This window comes from Drosophila suzukii, chromosome Y, assembly GCF_043229965.1.
Source record: "Drosophila suzukii chromosome Y, CBGP_Dsuzu_IsoJpt1.0, whole genome shotgun sequence".
Lineage (NCBI taxonomy): Eukaryota > Metazoa > Arthropoda > Insecta > Diptera > Drosophilidae > Drosophila > Drosophila suzukii.
In genome coordinates, this window is record NC_092085.1 from 11,436,138 (window position 1) to 11,451,868 (window position 15,731).

Consider the following 15,731-nt stretch of genomic DNA (forward strand, 5'->3'; position numbering starts at 1 on the left):
ACCATGCTTTCCCAAGACTTTCTGCAAGCCGTTAAGGAATCTGTGACCATAGTCATCAGCAGCTCACTTGGCTGTTCATTCCTCCTGGGGCTTCCCATATGGGCGGCCTACGGAAGGCTGGTGTCAAGTTTTACATGTGCACCGCTTCACGGAAGTACACCTTTGAAGAGCTTTCCACCCTCCTAGCCCATAGGGGAAACTGAAGTAAAGGGCGAATCCAAGCCCATTCTGAGCCGGTGGTAGCACTTAAAGTGTCTCCATCAACAATTCCGCACTCGATCGAAGGATGAGTACCTTAAGGAGCTCCACAAGCGCAGCAAGTGGAAAGTTCCTACAGAAAATCTGCGAGTCGGACAATTTGCCTTCAAGTGATTTTTTCTGGCCCAAAACCCCTTTCTGAAAGTCGGATATTTAAAACAATTCTTAGTGCTGTAGTATGCACATATATTGAATAACTACTGTACCTAGAGTACTTGAAGCAAACACACTGTAACACTTTGTTGCAGTGTTCACATAAACAAAGGCCCGGTCAAAAACCTAAGTGGCCGAAACATGAGTCGATCGGCGCGCTCACAGAAAGTGCAAGTGTCAGCATTCTGTTGCACACGCCGGCCGCTCAGCCAAACTCAAGTACATACATATACCCTCGCGCTCCAGATGGAAGGATAAGTACCTTAAGGAGCTCCACAAGCGCAACGAGTGGCATCGGCGACATAGTAGTCATTAAGGATGACAACTTATTATATTTTATCACATAAGTTTTAGACGCTTGTAAGTGTGTATTGTGTGAATATTGGGTTACAGATTTGAGTATGCATTAAAATGAAATGATAGGCGCCTCAGTCGATGCGCTACTTAAGGAACATTGTTAAAATCTTATATAAATAACTCAAAAATACATTTATAAATAGCGAAAAACATGTATGAAATGGAAATCAACACTTGACTGTGAACGACAAGAAGTTGAGTAAAATACACGAAACTCTAGCCTACGACTATTGCAAACGGTTGACTGTGGCTCATGTTGCACTATAACATTCTCTATTTACACGTTAAATATGGGCGAGAATTCTGCCAAAGACCTCTATAAACTGGCGAAAGGTGATAAGCGGGTCCCCTTCGAGGCGAGGACTCTGTATAAAGTACAACAATTAAGCACAACAGTTAACAGCGCAACATAGTATCAGTTCTGCACAACTATACGTGATCATATAACATATGTAAAGGTATATTATATAGGTTCAGCTGCCCATCTCCCATGTTTTGCTTATTCCTCAACAGTTCATTTCGTTTGCCTTGCGACTAGCGGTGGTATTGCGAATGCGCTTACGACTAAGATTACGATACTTGGTATAAAAACTAGTTAGGCTCTTCAGCGGCGACTCAACAAGGCGTTGCACCATGTGGCGGTGTGCGCAGAACGCATTGTCGTGTCGCTTGCGCCAATATCAGTTGATGAAGCTCATGTAGTTAGTAAAGAGCACATAGTTCTCCACTAACCGGGCTCTCAGCTCCCGTCGCACCGTAGCCGTGAACTTGTTGGCCAGACAGAGGGCTGTGGTGGTTCCAAAGACCAAATTGTAGAACAGCACAATCTGGAAGTTTCCCAGCCACTCGATGGCCCCAAAGTCGCCCAGCACGTCAAAGTTTGTGATACCTATGATCCTGCTGAGAAACGGCAGCGCTGAGGACAAAACCAGCATGAAGCCACAGTTTAGCATTAACTGTGGCAGCGAGGTCTGGCGCCGCTTGGGACAGACGTTGCTCATGAAGGGCATGCTGTAGAAGCCCACCACCGAGGTGGCGCCCAAGTAAAAGATTAGACACACTTCCAGGCCGGCGCCAAAGGGTCCCAGCTTCGAGAGCGACGAGATGCCCAGGGTAAATTGCCTGGTGCTTAGTGGGAGCGCCTTGATGCCTATAAGCAGCTCCAGAGTGTTCTGCACCACCAGCAGAATGGTGACTCCTGTGCAAAACAGCAGCAGCAGCATGGCCAGCGGATAGACGAAGGTGCGTTGGAAGGTGCTCGATTTGCGCATCTTGTCAAGTTCCTTGCGCTCGGAGTCCAGTTCTCTCAGTCTATCGTTGAGCTCACCCACGTCGCTGGCCATCGCCTTGCGCTGGTAGAGATGGGCCTGCGACTGCTGTAGGAGCGGCTGGGGGTAGAAGGTGCGCCCACGTCCGTTTCCAATGCCATTGCCCAGGCGACCACCGTTGGCGGCATCCGAGATGCTCACGTTGTGCAGCTCGAGGTGGGCCAGTTTCCGCTTCACGCTCGCCTCCTCCATGTACAAGGCGCTGAACTCCTCGTTGACGTCGCGCAGCAGCACGGGTCGAACCAGAACCTGGTTAACAACGCCAAGCAGACGCACAAAGCCGTAGGGGGTGCAAATCAGCATAAGCATCACGCCCAGAAAAGAGACACACGAATAAAGAATTGAAACTTTTCAATGCCAAAGACTGCACTTAAGACGGCGGTTAGTACCAGGACAATAACGGCCATCAGCATGAATACTGTAAAGGTTTCGTAGACGCGCGGCAGAATGCCCTTCTTGTGACCCACGAACCCCGTGGATTCCAAGAACAAGTAGACGAATGGCAGAAAGATGAACAGTGACAGGTTGGAGAAGAGAAATACATGGTTCCAGAGGCCCTGTATAAGCGAACTGCCGAAAACGTGATACAACCACATAAGAGCTGAGGTACAGCAAGATGATCAGTAGCAGAAAAATAATGTGCTCGCGTACTGTATTGTGGAACAACTGCAGCTTCAGATCCGTGACCTCCTCCTCCTCCTCCTCGTCCATGCCCACATAAAAAGTGGACAGTTTGTCGCTGGTAGCCAGTTTTCCTCGTTTCTTTCTAAATCACGCTTCACTTAAAAATTTAACACACATATTTTTTGACAGTCGACAGGCCTGGGGAATTCCTATGGGCAGCCCTCAATTTCCTCTAAATAAAACGCTCCAGGGGGCTTGTATCCTGAATTAAGATCTTTGTGGCGCCCACACTGCTAGATTTCGAACGGTAATTGTGATCAATTTAGTTAACTATTTGCTGCCGCATTTCGTTCCGTCCCGTTTTGCACTTGCCACTAGTTTAGTTAGTTTTCTATAGTTTCTCCGCGCCGATTTGCGACCGAAGCGTTAAAAAACGAGTGGCGACTCGGAAGAATAGACTCCGTTTTTCCGGGAACCGATGGTAATGTCCAGTAACCAAGGTGGTTCTTCTTCCAAGAGAGTCGAAAGTTACATAGTAACGAGCCGCGTCTGCCAAAGTCCTCAGTCCGTCACCATTATCCACGTCATTGTTAATCAGCCATGTTGGTTTTTTCCTTATCCACACTCTAACCGGGAAAATGGCTCCCCGTCCATCAAACATAATTAACTAATAAATTTTAAACCTTGGAACATTACTTACCTACATATCCATATCTACATACATATACTAATTAAAGTTTTCCGTCGGCCATCCGGTTAAATATAATAAAATAAAAAAATTACACAAACCGACGTGAAATTTTTTTTTTATTTAAAATAACCAAACTTTTTAGTATTTTTCGGTATTTGGTATTTACTCCGTAAAAATTATTTTATCCAGGGAAAATAATACTAGCACTCCACCGCATGCGTAGCATCTTCCGTCCACCAATTTTGTTCGGTATATTTTAGTATTTTTTCCCTCGGAATATTAATTAAAATTGAAAGAACAGTAGTACTAAATAATAAACAAATAACATCCTCCGGCCAACAACAACATATTTTGGTATTTTTCTTCGCTCAGATGTTTAATTAAAGGCGAAATAATACTATTACTCCACCGGGGACTATACACATATTTTGAATTTTTCCCCTCAAATTATTTCAAAGGCAAAATTAATATCAGCAAAAAATAATACCAAACTTGATCCCAATTATAACAAATTACAATATACATATACCAAATAGGTTAAATACCATAGTATTCTTTCTCGACGGGTGATACACGAACTCCTCTCACTGTTCCTAATCCTAATTCTAATCCGGTTTTAATTCCGCAAAGTAACCAGGTCGGTACGTGCTCCAGTTTCCACCTGCGTAGTCCCAGGTATATCCGTAGATCCGCCCACACCCGAACTAACCGCTAAGTCCTCGTCGCCCCGAAAAAGGGTCACTCGTGCAAACGTCAAAATGGCACCAACTGCTTCCCAAATTGCTCTCAGCTAATTTATTGAGGTCTCAGATCGGCTGAGTGAATTTGAATACAGGGAAAAACCCTCCTTCGCCGGTCCCTACTACTCTTTTCATGCTTAACACTTGCCGCGAAAAAAAACACGCACGTTATGGGACCGCATCAAGGCAGAATACGACGAATGCACCGGGTGCATAGCAGAAGCCGGAGACAGTGCAGCTGATAGTTTGCCAATTCTCAAAGCTAGATACGGCTTTTGCTATTCCGCTTACGAGAGATGTGGGGCTCAGATCGCGATATGATAGCCCAAGCTCCCCGAGTTCAAGCTATTCCTACCCAGACTTACATTTCATCTGGCTGTCGGCTGCCTCCGTGAGATACCTAGGTTTTCACCGAAGATTATCTGCGGTGGCCGACCTTCAGGGATCTGTTTATGTTTTGTTTTATATAAACAATCCAAGGCTAACGCCAGTCGAAAAACTGTATCACCTAAATGCAAAAACAATTGGTGATGCACACACTATAGTTTCGAACTCCCGCCTTACTAACGATGGTTTTCCCTCAGCTTGGGCTAACCTAACTGAGCGTTTCGAAAACAAGCGGCTGTTAGTAAAAAGCCAATTAAAAATTCTTTTCAGTGTGCAGTCCGTTAATCAAAATCTGTGTCAGCTATCCGTAAACTTCAACGCACCATCCAGGGTTGGCTCACGGCTTTAAAAATGTCCGGAATTCAAACCAAAAATTGGGATTGCCTCTTAGTGTACCAATTAACGGATGTGTGGGGAGGGGAACGGTCGATGTGGGGTCCCTCGCCGCAGTCTCCAATAATTCGTAGCCGGTTGGCCGTACTGCTCTTATTTTGAGATAGGGAGATTGCTGTCTCCAATAATTCGTAGCCGGTCGGCCGTACTGCTCCTATGTTGAGATAGGGAGATTAGGGTGGAAGGGAACTGTCCTTCGATACCGCTGGCCTAGAGACTCAGTCGGTATATTGGTTAATAAAAGATTTAACGGCTAAGTGCCGGAGTTTCATTAGTAGGAGCTGGTGGTCTTAATTTATTGAATACAAAATATAAACTGAACTTAAGAATTAACAAAAGCTCATGCATGACCGGATGCCCGTGGCAGACCGCTGACCATGCACATTTTGCAGAAGTCATACGATTGCTGTCAGCCAATGAGACAAAGCCACGACCCATAATGGCACAATATGTTGGCTCAGCTCTCGGGCCCATTAGGGTGGACCAAAACTAAGGTGGACCATACATGAGTGGTATAAGAAGTGTAATAATAATAATAACAATAAAAATGATTAATATTAACAAAGAGAATATGAATTGGCCTGCTCAGCCTTAGCTGGGAGTTGATTGTTAACTTACATGTGCTCCACCAAACTTGCTAAACTCACGCTATCCTTGTGGGAACAGTCCCTGCACAACAAGGCCGAGATTCCGTCGTGGCAGGGGCTGAACTCATTCCGTATGGAGCGTCACCGGACCTTAGAAGCCATAGACGACGTACGGCCGTCAGGCTCGAGTCAATCTATGCCAATCTCTGCCTCAAAGAATAAATTCGTACGAGACAAGGGTAGCACCCAAGCGCAAAAGATGTGACCTTCGTAAGAAGGAAAACCATCCTGTCAGCACATGTGCACGATTTCTCCAGATGACGGTCGACGAGCAGTCGGCGTATAAAGAGAAAGCAGCTCTGTCTGAACTGCTTCGCACGAGGGCATCAGCTGCGTGATTGTGAAAGCACTCATAGTTCCTTTACGTGCCGCGGCCGCCATCACACCCTACTGCACAGAGGCAACTCCTCCCCATCGCCATCGAATCCTTCCCCGAGACCCAGATGAAGACCACATACACCAGTTGCAACCGCTACCTGCTCCGTGGACCCTACAGTCCAAAACAAGGAAGAACGCTATAGTCGAGTACCTCGACTATCAGATACCCGTTACTCAGCTATATGGAGATATGCAAGCAGCAAAGCGAGATTAAAATGCGCCACCTACCGGCGGTATACAGATTTAAGCGTTATGGGCGTTAGAGTGGGCGTGGCAAATTTTTTTTTGGATCAATCGATAGGTATCGACGAGACCAATACATTTCAGTTAAAATTTTTTATCTAGCATGAAAATTGTGGGCGTCACAGGTTTTCGCGGTTTGTGGGCGTTAAATTGGGCGTGGCAAACTTTTTTTTGGGTCAATCGATAGGTATTGATGAGAACAATACATTTCAGTTAAAATTTTTATTCTAGCATCAAAACTGTAGGAGCCACAGTTCTGGGCGGTTTGTGGGCGTTAGAGTGGGCGTGGCACTGTGCCGAAACAAACTTGCGCTGCGTAAGAAGCTCAGGAATCTGCACGCCAAATCTCAATAGCCTAGCTCCCATAGTTTCCGAGATCTCAGCGTTTATCCGGACAGACGGACAGACGGACATGGCTAGATCGACTCGGCTAGTGATCCTGATCAAGAATATATATACTTTGTGGGGTCGGAAACGCTTCCTTCTGCCTGTTACATACTTTTCGACGAATCTAGTATACCCTTTTACTCTACGAGTAACGGGTATAATTACTTCGCGACGGGGTATAGATACGTCTTGCTGGGCACCGCCATTTGACCTGGGGTCGAATTTTAAAGCTCGTGCCTTGGTAGATTCTGGATCAGAGGAAACCTTTATTTCTGAGCGGCTGTTCGAATTAATCAAGTTGCCTCACCAAGTAATCCGAGCCCAAGTATCAGGCTTAAACCAGACAGTATCCACTGAATCCAAAAAGCTTTGTCAGTTTACCATCCGCTCCCCGACCAGGCCTGGCTTGCAAGTAAACCCGACGGCCTATGTTCTTCCTCAATTAGCTGGAAACCTCCCATATTGTCCGATTCCGCGGCAGTTTCTACGGGATCTTCCCGAACTGCCACTAGCGGATCCAAAGTTCTACGAGAGCGCACAGATAGATATTCTAACCGGGGACGACGGACTGCCATCCATTCTCCCAAGCGGCACCAGGCCAAACATTTGTGGCTCTCTCCTCGGTCAAGAAACCATTTCCGGGTAGATCCTAACAGGATCCATTCGTCCTCCAAGGGAAAATCAGATTTCCGTGTTTTCCACGCGAATCTCTCACACTGTTGACACGTCCCTGGATAGGCCTCTCACCAAATTTCCGGACGACTACGAGAGACGATAACGGCAGGTATGTCGAAAGTCTTCCTTTTTCTTACGAGCAACGCCTAAGGAGGGACAGTCAGCTGAAAACCATATACGACTCCGTGATTCAAGGGTCCTACCATAATTCTGACAGTTGTTATCTTCCGCATCAAGCCGGAGAGTACAACTAGTAGGTTGTAACCTATTAGAAAATCTGATTTTAACCCGGCTATTTCATAAAATGTGTAACGCGTGTCAAAGATCGTTACCATGTGATAATGTTTAATTATAGAATATCCATTAACCGTAGATACTCTTTTATATATAGGAAGCTCGTTTTTGTTTTTGTAAATTCCTGTTTTGATATAGCAGGAGGTTGCTCCTGTGTCAATTAAGATTTTAAGCTTTTTATTTATTTTGCTATCATATCGGATTAGGTAGGGTAATCCCACTCCGGATTCTGGCCTAAAAAATGGTCTTCCTCGATGTTATTTAATCGCATAGTTTTGTTTGCCGATTGGTTAACCGTACCTGTTGGTTCTCTTTTGTTCTGAGGATTAGGATGCTTGTGTTTACATTAGCTGGACCCAGCTTAGTTTATGTTAGGAGGACTGCGGCGCAATTGAATCTTAATAATGAACTTCGATTGAAGTGGGGGAGCTAATTGGGATTCTGTGGGAACGCTGAGTAAGGGGATCCCAGCTAAGAATTGTTTATAAGAAATTGTTTACGACTTGGGTAAGGCGGCTGGGCGCCCGAGCTGGAAAGCGTTCTCAGCTAAGAATTGTATATGAAGAGTTTGTTTATAAATTGGGTAAAGAGGCTGGGATCATGAGCTGGATAACTTGCATGTGCTCCTCCAAACTTGCTAAGCTCACGCTATCCTTGTGGGAACAGTACCTGCACAACAAGGCCGAGATTCCGACGAGCCCGTCAGGCTCGAGTCAATCTCTGCCAAAAACATCCGCCCCCAGTGCAGGGCCTCGAAGAATAAATTCGTACGAGACAAGGGTAGCACCCAAGCGCAAGAGATGTGACCTTCGTAAGAAGGAAAACTATCCTGTCAGCACATGTGCACGATTTCTCCAGATGACGGTCGACGAGCAGTCGGCGTATAAAGAGAAAGAAGCTCTGACTGAACTGCTTCGCACGATGGCATCAGCTGCGTGATTGTGAAAGCACTCATAGTTGCTTTACGTGCCGCGGCCGCCATCACACCTTACTACACAGAGGCTACTCCTCCCCATCGCCATCGAATCCAGGCAACAGGCCGAACATTTGTGGCTCTCTCCTCGGTCAAGAAACCATTTCCGGGTAGATCCTAACAGGATCCGTTCCTTCTCCAAGGGAAAATCAGATTTCCGTGTTTTCCACGCGAATCTCTCACACTGTTGACACGTCCCTGGATAGGCCTCTCACCAAATTTCCGGACGACTATGAGAGACGATAACGGCAGGTATGTCGTAAGTCTTCCTTTTTCTTAATCCTGAAAACGTTAAACCCGCCCTCGGTCACTCCAGAGCCTCCGCGTTGTCGCAGTTCCTAAGAACCGAGCAACGCCTAAAGAGGGACAGTCAGCTGAAAACCTGTTTTAATCGGAGTCTGCAATTCGGTCTCGCGATTGTTTAATATTGTTTAAACAAACGCTTTGTTTCGCTGTCGTTATCGTGCATTCGGTCACAAACATACGAACAAACATACATACATAAGTGCATATAAAAGTGCACAGCCGGCCGTTTGATTTTTTGTACATTTTGCGCTGTGAAAAAACACCAAATTTGTGTTGTGCAAATAATTCTTAACAAAGTGAATCGCATTTAATCTTTGTTAATAGCGCATATTACATATATACATGTACATATAGCCATACATACATTCGTTTGCCAGTTACATAATCCGCTGTTGCTAGGCAGGCAATTTATCGGCAAGAACAACAACAACAAAGTTAAAGGTTCCGTTGCATCTCGGCGACGCTTGTTAACCTTCACGTTTTCGCGGTAAAGGGTATACGGTGTTTTGTGCCTCTAACGCGGTCGGACATTTTACTTTACTTCATTTTCATTTCATTTTTTTCTTTCTCGTGATTGAAAAATGTCTGATACGGAAAACTCGGTTCGGGCTCAAAATGAATCCACAAGTGACGTCGACTACTACCGAGTCAAAGCCCAATCTATTTTGCGGCAAATGAGCTCGATGAAATGCTATTTAAACGCTGATGCGGTTAATCAGTTTGACGAATCTGATTTGCTGGCGCGAATGGAATGGATCAATTCCTTAAACCAGGCATTTGATTCTGCGCAGACATCGTTGGAAAGACTGGACTTTGCAGAGATCTCGAGCGACCATCGGATTGAATTTGCTGAAGTCTTCATGGATGTGAAGGCGAAACTAAGCCGAGGCTTGGCGGCTCATCGCAAGTCACAATTGCCGGCTTCAACCGCTGCAAATTCAACATCTATTGACATCACTAATAATGCGGATCTTTCTTTTCGATCTAGAAAGCCTCGGTTGCCAAATTTGGAAATTGCTCGTTTTCATGGATCCTACTCTGAGTGGCCGGAATGAGTGGCCGAAATGATGATGAGCTAAGCGACATTGAAAAATTACAATATTTGCGTTCGAGTTTGGGCGGCGTGGCTCTGGAAACCATACGATCGCTCGAACCCTCGAATGCTAATTTTAAAAAGGCTATAAATTTGCTGGTTAATCGATTTGATAATAAAGTTTTACACTTTCAGGCACATGTTCAGGCAATATTCGGTTTAAAGGGTGTCGAGAAGGGATCTTCGAAGGGTCTTCGGGAGCTGAGGGATTGCATGAATTCGCATCTGCGAGCAATTCGAACCCTGGCCAATACGCAACAAATTTTGGATGGACTTTTAATTCACATCGTCACTCGGAAACTGGATCAGAGGACGCGGGAAAAATGGGAAGAGGATTTGTCAATCACTGAGCTGTCTACCTGGGATGCTATGGAGTCGTTTTTGGAAAAGAGGTGCAGGATGATGGAAAACTTGGATCAAGCCTTGGTAACTCAAACACCAGGCCAGCAGGTGGGAAAAAACTTGCACAAATATAACCAAAATACACTTATTGCATCTGCTACTAACTCAAATCATTTGACATGCTTATTTTGCGATGCACGGGATCATTATTTGCCAAAGTGTCCTCGATTTTTAAATTTGAGTCCGAATCTTCGATATAGAGAACCAAAGAAGTTGCACCTTTGCCTCAACTGTTTGCGCAAGGGGCATAGTTTGCAGCAATGCAAGTCGACTCACTGCAAGTATTGTCGCATGAAGCATCATTCATTATTACACATGAACCATGACCCATCCGCAACATCAACCTCATTTTCATCTCCACTATGCGATCCATCCTCGAGCTCTCAGCCATTACCATCTACTTCATCAGCATTAGTATCATGTTCGCATACATCATCGCATCCTGATCATCATTTACCAAGCCCTCCACCCAAAGCCTTAAATATTTTGCCGATCGACTACGTGTTGCTTCCAACTGCTATTATCTACGTCAGAAACAGAATTGGAGCATTTATGCCTTGCCGAGCAATTTTAGATTCGGCCTCCCAGCTAAACTTCATAACCTCTCGCTTAGCCAGCCAACTAAACTTGAATCACAGAAGATCGCAAACGTCGATTTCTGGGATAGGAGAATCTTCCATGATCTCTGATAAGACTGTCGATATTCTTGTGCAATCACGGGATGCAAGCTATCGAGCGGCATTCACAGCGGTTGTGACTCACAGTATTACTGATTATCAACCCCATTTCAATATAAACGCAACATCGTGGAGGATACCGCAAAACATTTCACTCGCTGACCCTAATTTTAATCAATCACAACGAATTGACCTTTTACTCGGCGCTGGGTTGTTTTTCGAAATTGTTTCTATGGGTCAAATTCATTTGGATAGGGCTTTGCCAACTCTTCAGAACACCAAGCTTGGTTGGATAGTCTCTGGAGGGTTATCATCGAACATGCCAACTCATAAGTCGGTTTTACAAGCCAGCATCAAGGACCCAGCTGATTATTCCGATGACACACTTTCCGCCATTGTAAAGCGATTTTGGGAACTTGAGGACTTCACTTCGTCTAAGCCATCTTTATTGCCGGAAGACTTGCGATGTGAGCAACTTTTTACTGAAAATTGCATTCGACTTGGAAACGGCCAATACTCTGTTCGTCTCTTGACCACTTCCGAATTCGAATCTTTAGGTGATTCTTATTGCTTGGCTCGTCGTCGTTTCAAGAGTTTGGAAGCTAAATTAGATAGAAACCCAGCCCTGAAAGCTCAGTATTCAGCATTTTTGAGGGAGTATATCGACCTAGGTCACATGTCTCTTGTAACTAAGGAACCGCCAGAAACACAATTCTTTTTGCCCCATCATTGCGTACATAAGCAGGAAAGCACGAGTACGAAGCTTCGTGTCGTTTTTGATGGATCTGCTAAAACAACTTCTGGTAGCTCTCTGAACGACTTACTTCTGGCAGGACCAACAATTCAACAAAAAATCTTCAATATACTGCTTCGCTTTCGATTCTTTAAAGTTGCCCTTTGTGGAGATATCTGCAAGATGTACCGTTGCGTGCGTGTTTCGTACCCTAGTGATTTCTTGCAGTGCATCGTTTGGAGAGAGAGCTCCAGGAAAGAATTGAGTGTTTTTAAATTTAACACGGTGACTTACGGAACCAAGCCAGCTGCCTTCTTGGCTATAAGGGCCATGCATCAACTCTCTTACGATGAGGAGGAATCATTTCCTATTGGAGCAAAAATTGTTCGTAGAGATTTCTATGTGGATGGTTTAATATCTGGTGGGGACTCAGTTGAGGAGGTGAGAGAAATTCGTCGTCATGTGAAGGAATTACTGTCGCGAGGCCACTTTCCAATTCGCAAATGGTGTTCGAATGAGTCAGCAGCCCTGAAGGGAGAGTCTGAATGCGACAAGGAGCAGTTAATCAAATTTCACGATGGATCGGATGTCGCCAAGGCATTGGGACTAGTCTGGGATCCATCTTCTGATCAGCTCCTATTTCATTTTTCTCAAATGCCAATCAATCAACGACCCACTAAGCGGGTTGCATTGTCGACGATTGCAAAATTCTATGATCCACTCGGTTTAATAACTCCTATTATCACAAAATCTAAGATTTTTCTGCAATCTCTATGGAGTGCGAACGTGGATTGGGATGATGCACTGCCAGAGCCCATTCTTTCGTCATGGGGGGAGTTGACCTCACAGTTATCGGTCGTACAGAACTTAAAATTCCCACGATTCGTACTGCAACCAAGGGCTTCCGTTGAGTTGCATGGATTCTGCGATGCTAGCATGTCAGCTTATGGAGCGTGTCTATACTTGCGATCGGAGACCAATGGAGAATCGAAAGTCCATCTGCTCTGTGCCAAGTCAAGGGAAGCTCCATTGAAGGCCTTAACAATTCCAAGATTAGAACTTTCCGCAGCGCTTTTATTGGCTGAGCTAATCGTAAACGACAAGGAAGCCATAGATTTCGATTGAACCTTTCATTGCTGGTCGGACTCGTCCATTGTGTTGGCGTGGATTCGGCAACCTCCGAGGGAGTTTAACGTTTTCGTATCAAACAGAATCGCGAAAATTCAGGAGATGACGAAAGACATGTCTTGGCATCACGTTCCTACAAACTTAAACCCGGCAGACGTCGTATTGCGAGGATCTACCCCAAGAGAATTGTTGGAACATTCCCTTTGGGCTAACGGGCCTCCATTCCTTCTGCAAAGCTCGTCAAATTGGCCGTCCCTGCTAGACTCAGTAAAGGATCTTCCAGAGCGCCGTTCTGTGGCTCTAGTTGGGGCCGTTTGCATAGACAGTTCATCAAACTGCAAATTCCTCAACTCTTTCGATAAGTTGCAGCGCGTATTTGCATACATTTATCGATTCATTTCAAATTGCAGAGCCAAATCTGCGCCGTTAAAAGGTCGACTTTCGGTGGAGGAGATCAACTCTGGAACTGTACTTCTTCTGAGGAGCATCCAACAGGTTAACTTGGCGAAGGAGTATGGATCTCTTAGCCAGGGCAAGCCGTTTCCACAGAAAAGCAAGCTGGTTTCGCTTAGACCTATACTCGGCTCCGATGGGTTACTTCGCGTGGGTGGAAGGCTTCAGAACGCAAACTTGGACTACGACACGAGGCATCCGATACTGTTGCCCAAGGATCATCTAGTCACCAAGGCGATCATCGTTTATTATCATGAGAAATATTTGCATGGAGGATCGCAGGCGCTGCTTGCCGCATTACGGCAAAGGTACTGGCCGATTGGAGGCCGCAAGTTCGTCGCCAGCGTTATCAACAAATGCGTCCGATGTTTCCGAATGAAGCCTGTTACTTGGGAGCACGTCATGGGTAGCCTTCCAGCAAATAGAGTGCAGCCTAATCCAGCTTTTCATACCACAGGAGTGGACTATTGTGGGCCATTCTATCATAAAGCAGAGGCCAGAAATAAGGCACCCCACAAGTGCTATATCGCCGTCTTTGTCTGTTTTTCCACGAAGGCTGCTCATTTGGAAGTGGTCCAGGATCTCACGACGGATTCTTTCATCGCAGCGCTGAGGAGATTCATCAGCCTTAGAGGCAGTCCGCGTACCATTTGGAGCGACAATGCTACAAACTTTGTCGGTGCAAAGAGAGAGCTTGCCGAGCTGAAAGAGCTCTTTTTGAGCGAGCAGCACACAGCATCGATATCTTCCGTCTGTTTAGCTGATGGGATCGATTGGAAGTTCATCCCTCCGCGTGCCCCGCACTTCGGTGGTTTATGGGAGGCCGCTGTGAAGTCAGCTAAATTTCACTTCTACAGAGTCGTCGGTGCATCCATCTTAGCCATCGATGAATTAAGAACTCTTGCATATGAGATTTCTGCCATCCTTAACTCCTTTCAGAAAATGCTGAAAGCCTTGAGGTGCTAACACCGGCGCATTTCCTGAAGGGTTCCAGCTACACTAAGTTTCCTGAGCCTGGCATTACTCATCTCCGCGAAGACCGCCTCAGCAGATGGCAGCGGGTTACCCAAATGCAGCAACATTTCTGGAAAAGGTGGAGCAGCGAGTATTTGTCCCTACTTTCAGAGAGGAGCAAGTGGCGCGTCGAAACGTCTAACATCAAGGTTGGACGCATAGTTTTGCTTAAGGAGGACAACGTTCCACCCTTGAGATGGCAGCTTGGGTGCATCCAAGAAGTCATACCCGGCGGGGACGGAGTCATCAGAGTAGCTATGGTCCGTACAGCTACGGGTCTGATCAAGAGAGCCGTCGCCAAGCTAGCCGTTCTGCCCATCGATTCCGAGATAGTTGGAACCTTACCTCTTCCAACGGGGGGAGTATGTTCGGAGCAGATCGCCAGCGCCTAGTCATGCGCGCATAGGTGTACGACGGCACCTGCATCGCTCTCTGCTTATCTTTCGCCTTCTTTCTTATACCCATAAAGCTGTCGCTTATCTATTCAGCAACTACTTTGTAAGCCTGCATATGTCTATATGAAGATCTTGGAGCCAAGCTTTTTACACATTCACAGTCCGTCTGCCGCTCCGAATAAACGCTATACATTTTAATATAACCTATTCGTGCGTTATTAATTATAAATATAAGGGTGGCATATTTGTTGTCTTCCCCACAAACACCGTCCTACCCATAATTCTGCCAGTTATTATCTTCCCCATCAATCCGGAAAGTACAACTACCAAGCTGCGTGTGGTTTTAAATGCCTCCAGTCCTGCAGAGAGTGGGGTCAGTTTAAATGTTATCCTTCATGCTGGCCCAGTCTTACAGTCCGATCTAACTATCCCGATCCTGAAGTGGCGATATTTCCGATACGTCTACAGTGCCGATATCGAGAAAATGTATCGACAGATGTGGGTAGATCCGAAGCATTCCCCGATCTAGCGCATTTTATTCTGCAATAGGGAGGGGCACATTCGAGATTTCGAATTACAGGCGGTAACTTTTGGAGTCAATTGCGCGCCATTCCTGGCGATTCGAGTCCTGCAACAGCTGGCAACTGACGTCCTTTCGGGAGCTGACTCCGCCGAGGACGCAAAATTCTCTAAATTCCGCGGGGTTTCCATTGAGTAACCACAACCACAACCAACCACAAAGAAATCTACATCAATTCAGTCTGACAATGGGAAAACCTTCGTCGGCAAGAAAGAGTCTGTAACTGTTGCGTATAGTCATCAACAGCTCAACGGGCAATTCCCTTTTCCTGGGGCACCCCATATGGAAGGCCTATGGTAAGGAGGTATCAAGAGCTTCAAAACCTTGATACGCAAGTTCAACGCTACGCGGAAGTACACCTTTGAAGAGCTGTACACCCTCCTAGCGAAAATCGAAGCTTTTCTAAATTCCAGACCACTATC

General features: G+C 45.8%; 1 protein-coding gene and 1 pseudogene across 1 annotated transcript in view; both read right to left on the reverse strand.

The window, feature by feature from the left end:
• The window catches only part of kl-3 (dynein heavy chain 8, axonemal kl-3), an 895,452-nt gene that overhangs the window by 494,367 nt on the left and 385,354 nt on the right, over positions 1-15,731 (reverse strand). The window lies entirely within an intron of this gene.
• LOC139353623 (protein Lilipod-like) lies at positions 1,186-3,148 on the reverse strand (annotated as a pseudogene).